Source organism: Myotis brandtii, unplaced genomic scaffold (genome assembly GCF_000412655.1).
Source record: "Myotis brandtii unplaced genomic scaffold, ASM41265v1 scaffold535, whole genome shotgun sequence".
NCBI classification, from domain to species: domain Eukaryota; kingdom Metazoa; phylum Chordata; class Mammalia; order Chiroptera; family Vespertilionidae; genus Myotis; species Myotis brandtii.
The window spans coordinates 1,940,880-1,950,527 of record NW_005369964.1 but is presented as its reverse complement, the minus strand read 5'-3'; the positions used below and the strand labels follow the sequence as shown (position 1 = coordinate 1,950,527).

Below are 9,648 nucleotides of genomic sequence, written 5' to 3'. Positions count from 1 at the left end.
TATAGAGCAGTGATGGCGAACCTTTTGAGCTCGGCGTGTCAGCATTTTGAAAAACCCTAACTTAACTCTGGTGCCGTGTCACATATAGAAATTTTTTGATATTTGCAACCATAGTAAAACAAAGACATATTTTTTATATTTATTTAATATATTTAAATGCCATTTAACAAAGAAAAAATCAACCCAAAAAATGAATTCGCGTGTCAGAGGTGTCATTGGTTTGCCATCATTGCTATAGTGGGTAAAATACAGACATTGTTTATGTTCTGTGTCAGTGGGAAGTTCACAGTAGTTTTCCTGAAGGCCAATAACATAAATATACTCCAAATCATGAATGCCTAAATGACTGGTTACATGAAAGATGTGCAGTAAGGAACCATGAAAAGAAGTCTGAACCTTTTTGTCTCCTTCTCTGTTTGGACTCTTCAGAACAGGTGCTCCGCCTGATTTCAGCTCTGCCCTGGTGAAGTTTGCTTTGTTGCCTCCACCTTAGCAGAGAGATCAAGGTGAGTAGTAATCAGAGATTTTGTCTTGGTTGGGTTAATTTGTTTAAGGGTATTATTCATGGTATTATTAAAATTTAATAATAGCAGCATTATTTACAATTGCTCAGATCTGGAGGCAGCTGAAGTGCCCATCAGTAGAGGGGTAGATAAAAGAGTTGTGGGATATTTACACAATGGAATACTATACAGCTGTAAAAAAGAAGGATCTCTTACCCTTTGAAACAGCATGGAGGGACCTGGAGATTATTATGCTAAGTGAAATAAACCCGTGATAGAAAGATAAGTATCACATGATCTCATTTATCTGTGAAATCTAATGAAAAAAATAAATTGATGAGCAAAATAGGTCCAGAGACATGGAAGCATGAAACAGACTGACAAATCACACAGGGAAGGGGGTGGGTGGGAAGAGATTAACCAAGAACCCATGCATAACCCATGGTCAAAGACAATAGCATGGTGGAGGCCTGGGGTGGGGCAGGAGCCAGGTGGAGAGGGGCAAAGGAGTAAAATGAGGGACACCTGTAATATTCTCAACAAATAAATTAATACATTTAATAAAAATTAATTTATTGCCCCATGCTAAATATGATATGAAACATTACATTGATTAATTGAAATTATGTAACATTGAGATTGATTAATAAGAAAAATAAAATCTATGTTGGCAGTTATTCTGTAGACAATAGTTAGATATGCTCAGAGTTGTTGGTTTTTCAGTTTTTGTTTATCCTGTATGTATTTCATTATTGTCAGTGAATCAATGATTTAATCAACACAAATGTAGAAATTAGTGAGGAGAAAGTTGGCCTCTATGGACCAATGATAATGACTGTGGCAGAGGAGTTATGGACATTTAATAATCTGCCACTGTGAGGTGCAGATATCTACATTATAAAACATAAAATTTTTAATGTTTAAAATATTTTTATTATATTTTTGGGATGCCATTGGTTAATAAAATTATATAGGCTTCAAGTGTACAATTCTATAATACATCATCTATATATTGCATTGTGTGCCACCACCCACAGTCAAATCTTCTTAAGTAACTGCAAATATGAAATGTGGAAAGCAAGAATCAGTCAGGATTAAAGGCTTATTTATTTATTTATCTTCGATTGTGCTTTATGCTTTTCAGAATGGACACATGTTAGCTGGCTAAGCATTGTTCTGCGCTGCCGAGCTATATGATTACATCTCCGTGTGAAAAGCACACGGACCGATGGGAGTAATAGCCACAGTTCTCATCTTGAGTTTAGCGATTGATTTTTTTCAGTATATCATTAAAAAGTTTTACATAGGATTTCAGAAGGCCAGGTATAGCTCAGTGATAAATATTGTATTTTATGAAATATTAAATTGATTAATGCATAAATGCAAAACAATATAATTTTTAAAAGATATTAGATTCCATTTATAGGTTAAGGATATCATGACTCTTCCTGGTTTTTTTTTTTGTATGTGTGAGTAATTAGGGTTTTAAAATTATTAGCGAATTATGAATTAGTCAATAAACAGTGTAGAAATGAATGAAACAAATAGGGGTGATATTGGATCATTGATGACTACTGGTGGCATATGAGTCCTATATGATGACTACATGTTGACCTCTGAGGTCCAACATGAAATGTAGTCCATGCCCGTTGTTTGAAGGGATCCCCTAGGGCCTAGAAAATTGTCAGGAGTATATGAGGATCTTGGTTTTGATTTTTATGTTTATGCATTTTCTGTCTATATAATTGGATCTATGAAATAATTAATAAGCAAACATAAATAAATAAAGATGGAGGTGGCAAAATATTGTCCAATTATAAAGTAGGTGTTTAGTCAAGGTATATTTTAATGTATATTTAAAACACTGATGTTGGTAAGGGATTATATGGTATTAGGTCATTATTCTTTGACTAAGGATGATATAGGTATTGATAAGTGGTAGTTAATATTCATGTCTGTCAGTGGTCAGATCAATATTGTTCATTGACTCATGGGAAATTAAAATATATATTGTTTTAATGTAGATTACATGAATGAGTGGCTCAATGAAAGGTGAAATGCAATGACCAATGACACAATATCTCAACCTTTTATTTATTTATTATTATCTGTTCTGTCTTGAACTTAGCTTGGTCACATCTAAGATGATTTCAGCATTTCATGGTCAGAAACTCCATGGTTCCATCTCAGTGTTAAAAGCATGGGGACCAATGTGAGTAATAGTCAAAGTACTTTTCTTGGTTTTGTGTTTTTGTTTAAAAAGGTTTTCAGTGCATTATTAAAAATGTCATATAAAATAAAAAATTATAGCCATGGCCTATCAAGCATTATATTAAATTAATTAATGAAAGATTTATAGTCAGTAGGAAGTTTTGTTTTACTTTTTGTGACCTTTGTTTTTAGTTAACAAATTAATCAGTAAAAGCGCGAATGAATACAATAAGGAAGTAACCTGTACCAATGATGGTAATTGGTCAAGTACAAGTCTTGGATGATGAGTATTATAGGTCTGAAACTGAGGTCCAACATGGAACATAAATCTATTCTTCTAGTTGGAATTGCTTCCATAAAGAGATGTCAAGAATATACAGTGATCATATTCTCGTGAGAATTTCCTAGATGTAGATTTATTATTAATGCTACTGGTATATTGGTGGAACCATTCAACAAATATAAATAAGTATTTAGAAAATAAGAAAAAAAATAAAAAATAAGCAGGTGAGGCATGATCTAACTTTTAGTGTGTGGTGATGCCTCTTAAGAGATAAATGGATAGAGGTCTCACCTCTTTGACTGAGTCATAAATACTCTTAGAAGGAAGAATCCTTATTCTTCTTGGTCTTGAAGATTGAGTTTTTCCTTTTGTAAGATATATGTATATATAATATCTGTATATATATGAAAAGAAAAATAAATCAATAGTGAATTTATGAAATACGGAAAGAAAGCATCAGTGATGATTGGCTCTTTCTCTCTCTTTTTATTTTATTTTATCACCTTCTACTCTGTACTCCTGAGAATGGAAACACTCAAGCTGAGTAGAGCATCTTCCGTGGCCATGAGCTGTGTGGTTGTCTCTATATAAGAAGACGAAATTTAATGTAACAGTAAAAATTCTTTTCTTAGTTTCTGTGTTTTTTAAAAAGATAATTCACTGTTTTATTAGAAAGTCTGAAATATAATTAAAGAAGGCAAATGCATCTTAGTGATAAATATGGGAAATATGAAACATTATATTGATTATTCCAGTGGAAAACTGAGGATAATTAATGAAAGTGACACATTGATGTTAGAATAACCAATGTATAAAATAGGGGTATAAAGGCTCTTCTTGGGTTTTTGTTTATTAATGTTTAGAAATTAATAGTAGTAAATTAATGATTTAATCAATGAACCTATAGAAATGACTGAAGTAAAGGAGAGACAAGATTGGATCGATGATGAGCACGTGTGGCTATATGAGATATATACGATGAATACTAGTATGTGTCGATCTCTAAGGTCCAACACAAAAGAACTGTAGTCCATCCCTATTGTTTAAAGAGGTCCTACAGATAGATGTCAGGAATAAACAGGGATCTTGCTTTTGGTGTTAGTCTTCATTCATTTTTATTCTATTATTTTAATTAAATAAATGGGAGAATCTATAAATTTATAAATAAAGATGAATGTAATGAAGCATTGATCAATTATAAAAATATGTGTTTATGTAAGAAATACTATTGCTATATTATGAAAATCCTAAAGTTCCTTTAGAAATAAATGCTTCATGACTACTACCTGTATAAAGATGACAAACATTATAAGTCATAGACATTGTTCAGATGCTGGATCAATTTGCAAGATCAACATTGTTCTTTTCTTAAGGGAAAAATAGGTCCCAAATTGATCATTACCCAAACTGCTGAATAAACAAAATGTGAAAAGCAAAGATTAATGGAGAGAATGTCTCAATTAGTTATATCATCTGCTCTGCTCTCTGCTTCTCAGGACAGACACTCTGGACTAAGTTAAGGATTCTTCCTTGATCCAGAGCCCCGGAGCTGACCAATGTGAGTTATAATGAAAGTTCTTGTCTTGGTTTTGCTGTTTTGTCTAAGTAGATTCACTGTATTAATAAAAAGTGTGAAATCCAATCAAAGAAGGTGAACAGTATTCTAACAATCATGGGATTAATAGGAAGCATTATCTTGATTAAAAGCACATAAGAAAACAAGATAATGACAGATATTAATGTAGGGATGATTCTTGATATATATTAGGGATTTTAAGATCTTGTTAAGCTTTTGATTGTCATGGGGATTTAAAATTTTAATTAGTGAATTAATGAATTAATCAATAAACAATGTAGAAATGAATGAAGACAAAGTGGTCTTCTGGATCAATGATGATACCTGCTGGCATATGAGTCACGGATAATGAATAATATGTGTCTGAAAATGGGGTATTTCTCTATATGCATTTTCATTCTTTATTATAATTGGATCAATGACTTATCAATGAAGAAATATATAAAAATGAAGCTGAATGGTAGTTGTGTTGTCCAACTTAAAACATATATGGAGAGGCAATAAATTCTATTAATATAATTTGAAATAGTGAAGTCCAAAGAGAAATAAATGGTACATGGCTATAACCTCTTTGGCTAAGGGTGATGTAGACAGGGTAAATTATAGACTATGTTTATGTTCTTTGTCAGTGGGAAGTTCAAAGTAGTTTGTTTTCACAAGAGACAATGAGGTAAATGTTCTTCATAACAAATATCTAAATGCTTCCATAAAAGATCAATGGAAGGAAGTCTGTTTTTGTTATCTGCTCTGTTCTCGACTCCTCGGAATGACGCACTCCCGCCGATTGTAGCATTCCTCCGTGGAGACCATGTGAGTGATAATTAAAGTTATTGTCTTAGTGGGAATGGCTTCGTTAAGGGTGTTCACTGTCTTGTTCAAAAGTATTCATTATGATCAAAGAAGGTGAAATAGGCCATGTTAAATATCGAATTGATAGCAAACATTTAATTGACTAATCCATAAATGTAATACTAAGGTTAGCTAATAAAAGATATCTAGTCAACGTGGAAATGATTCTACAGATAAGGATGTCAAAGGATCTTATTCTTGTTTTTAAGATTAATGTTTATTTTTTATAATGAACTAATAAACACATGTTTATTAGAATGAAAAGAAAGAAGGACAGCCATGGATCCATGATGGCTGGTGGACAATGAATACTATGTGACCACACGAAAGGTACTAGTCCACTCCCATGTGTCAGTGGATCCTCCAGACTAGCGTGTGGAAGCTTTTTCCTGCCAAGGGCCATGTGGATATTTATAACGTCATTTGCTGAATATAATTCACTTAATATAAATTTATGTTGCTATGAAAAAAGCTCCTAGATTTATTGAATTTCGAGGCCCACCTGTGGTTGCCTTGGCAGGGCCAGACCAAATGCCTTCGCAGGTCTTACCTGGCCCACAAGCCGGTAGTCCCCACCCCTGCTCTAGACAGATGTGAAGCATATACATTTGTGTTGGTATTCGGGGTCATGATTTTAATAATATTAACAAAGTATCAATGGCAGAATAAATAACAAGTATATAAATGAATAAAGATGAAGAGGGGGAAGCATTATTCTCTGATAAATATCAAGGTAAATGAATATTAATATGCATTAGAATGAATAATAATTGGACCAAGTGTGTTGCAACTCTAAGGTTCATAAAAACAATGAAATGTAAGAGTCAGTTATTGCCTGAGTCAGTTGTAGGTTTAAAGTTAAAAATAAAAATAAGTATTATCATAAGTTAATAAATGCCTGAATGACTGTTTAAATAATTGGTGAAAACTATGAATCAATGAAGAGAAAGTCCCAATGTTTTTATCAACGCTCTGCTTGGTACTTTTCAAAGGAGGTGATCAAGCTAATTTTGTCTACTGTGCCATGATCAAGATTGTTATGTTGCCTTTATCTAGGAAAGATACTAAAGTGAGTAAAAGTCTAAGGTCTTGTTTTGGTTTGGGTCATTGTTTAAGGATATTTACAGTATTACCAATAGTAATATTATCAGAAAGGAACCTATTGCCCAATAATAAATCTAATAGAAAACATTATCTTGATTAATTAATAACATGTAACATTGAGATTGATTAATGAATGACATAAACCTAAGTTGATAATGATTCTTCAGGTAGAAATTAAGGATATTTAAGTATCTTGTTGTTAAGTTTTTGTGAATAATGTATTTTTATTATCAGTGAATTAATGAATTAATCAACACAAAAATAGAAATGAATGAAGAAAAAGTGGACTTCTGATGGACCATGATAGTGATAACAATTTGAAAATATGTGTCTGAAACTCAGGTCCAACACAATGCCTAGTGTATTCTCTCTGTTATATTCGGTACTGTAGACAGATGTTAAGAATATACAAAGATCATGTTCTTATTTTGGCTTCATAGATTTATACTTATTATTATTAATGGAGCCATAGAACCAGTAAAAAAATGTGAATAATAGCTAAAGAAAGAAGGGTGAAGCATTGTGCGACTTTGAACATATGTGGTAAGTAAAAAATAATATTTTAAAAATTAAAACATTGTGTTCATTAAGAAATACTGAAAGTAAGTCAACAAACAAGAAAAACAAACAAAAACTCATAGACAGGGGGAGGGGTTGGGAGGGTAGTAAATGGTAAAGGGGGTCAAATATATGGTGACGAAAGATGATTTTACTTTGGGTGGTGGGCACACAATACAATATACAGATGATGTTTCATAGAATTGACACTTGAAACTTACATAAACTTATTAACCAATGTCACCCCAATAAATTTAAGAAAAAAGAAAATAATTGAGTGAATCTGTTGTTTTGGGTTAGTCTCAAGTTTGAGATGGTTCCTTTTGTTAAAGTAATATATACACAGAAATTTTAAATACCTATGTAATACTTTAATTTTCTTCTGTTCGACTGTGCTTAGAATCTCTCAGAATGGACCATTCGAGCTAATTAAGTCTCATTCCATGGGGGCAGCTCCATGCTACCATCTCCATGTGAGCAGCACAGAGAGCAACGTGAGTAATAAATAGTCAAAGTTCCTGTCTGGGTTTTAATGATTTTTTTTAGGGTATTTAGTATATTTCTAAAAAGTGCCATAGGGAATCAAAGTAATCCAACTGTCATCCATTGATAAATTTTGAATTAACAGGAAACAGCATATTGATTAATGCTCCAATGAAATTTGGGATTATTAATGAAGGAGGTATATTGATATGAGAATAATTCTAGATACATAATAGGGATATCATTGTCTTCTTGGTTTTGTGAATCATCAAGTTTTAAAATTATAATTAGTGCTTAATTAGATCAATGATGACTACTGGTGGCATCTGAGTCATATATGATGAATATGTGTCTGGAACTCTGATAGATAGATGTCAGGATCAATACAAATCAATACACGGGTCATGTTTTTGTACTGATTTCATTGACATACCAGTAGATATTTTATTAATAGACTGATAGAAATATTAAACAAATAGTTAACTATTTAAAGAATTAGGATGAAGAAATACATCACCATGAATGTATGTGGTCAGGCAAAGGATATTATCAAAATTGAAAGGACATATTAATTAAGAAAACAATGTAGCTGTGAATTTCATCTTTGGTTAAGAATCATATAGACATTGATTAGTATGAATCTATTATATTGTTCTGGGTCAGTGTCAAGATTGAGTTTTTCATCATGTTAGGATAAATATACAGGGTGTCCCAAAAAATGTGTACACACACTTTGAAGAATTTATAAAGGCAGTGTTTCTTAAAATGCATTTCATTTTCAAAATTGAGCTATCAGCTGTTAAAGTATGTATACGTTTTTCGGGACACCCAGTATATACATTAAGATAAAAGAAGAAATATCTAAACCCTGAGTTTATGAAACGTGGTCAGCAGGGATCAATGTCCATTAGGTCTTACATTAAATATCTAGGGATATTAAGGACTGCTTCAGTGTCTTCCCTGGTTGCCTCTACATAATAGGAGGATGGAGATTAATGTCATCATAGTCAGTGTCATTTTCTTTGTTAAGTGTTTTTTATAAGGTAATTCACTGCAGTATTAAAAATTATAAAATATAAATAAAGATGGAATGTGTTTCAGTGATAAATATGAGATATATATGAGCCATTATATTGATTAATCCATGTATGAAAAGCAGGATAATTAATCAAAGAGGGACACTGATATGAAAATAATATATGTACAGGCTAGGGGTGTAATAACTCTTCTTGGGTTTGGGTGAGTCATAGTGTTTAGATATTAGTATTAGTGAATTAATGATTTAATCAATAAACAATTAAAAAGGAAGAAAATGGGTTCCAGTAGGATCAGTGATGACGACTGGTGGCGAACCAGTCACAGAGATGACTACATGGCTGCAACTCTGAGGTCTATCATAACAGAATCCCAGTTTGGTCTAAGTGTTCATACATTTACATTCTATTAAAATTGGATAAATGAGAGAATCTGTAAACAAATTATAAGTAAAGATGGATGTAGTGACATTTTATAACATCTTATTGTAAAAATACGTGATTACGCCAGAAATTACTATTGATACATTATGAAAACCCTGAAGTTTAATTAGAAGTAAGTGGTACATGACTGCTACCTGTATGGCTAAGGATGACTTGAATAGTATGATTCACAGACAGTGTTCAGATTCTGGGTCAGTGGCAAGATCAACGTTGTTTGTTTTCTCAAGAGAGAAAAGAATTTATACCAAATTAGTGACTGCCTAAGTGCCTTGCGAACTCAAAAGGTGAAGAGCAACAATCAATGGGGAGATTTTCATATGGGCAGATTTTCTCACTTTTTTTTTATCATCTGTTCAGCCTTTTATCCCTTAGGATGGACAAATTCGACCTGCTTTAGGGGTTCTTCCTTCACCATGAGCCATAGGATTGCATCTCTGTTTTTGGAGCATGGAGACCAATGTGAGTAATAATGAAAGTTCTTGTCTTTTCTGGTATTTGTTGTGAATAATTGCAACATTAATAGTTTTTTGATTAATTCATATGTGCAAAACAATAATCAACAATGATATCTTGTTGTGAGAATGATTCCAGTTAAATTCTAAG

General features: G+C 32.4%; 1 long non-coding RNA gene across 2 annotated transcripts; it reads left to right on the top strand.

The window, feature by feature from the left end:
* Nucleotides 1-4,497: 4,497 nt before the first annotated feature.
* LOC106728102 lies at nt 4,498-7,163 on the top strand. 2 transcript variants are annotated; one of them, XR_001364354.1, is made up of 3 exons: nt 4,498-4,555; nt 5,287-5,383; nt 6,967-7,163. It is a non-coding gene; the product is annotated as an uncharacterized LOC106728102 (long non-coding RNA). The 2 variants fall into 2 exon arrangements; XR_001364355.1 differs by lacking the exon at nt 6,967-7,163 and adding an exon at nt 5,679-5,809.
* The last annotated feature ends 2,485 nt before the right edge of the window (nt 7,164-9,648 follow it).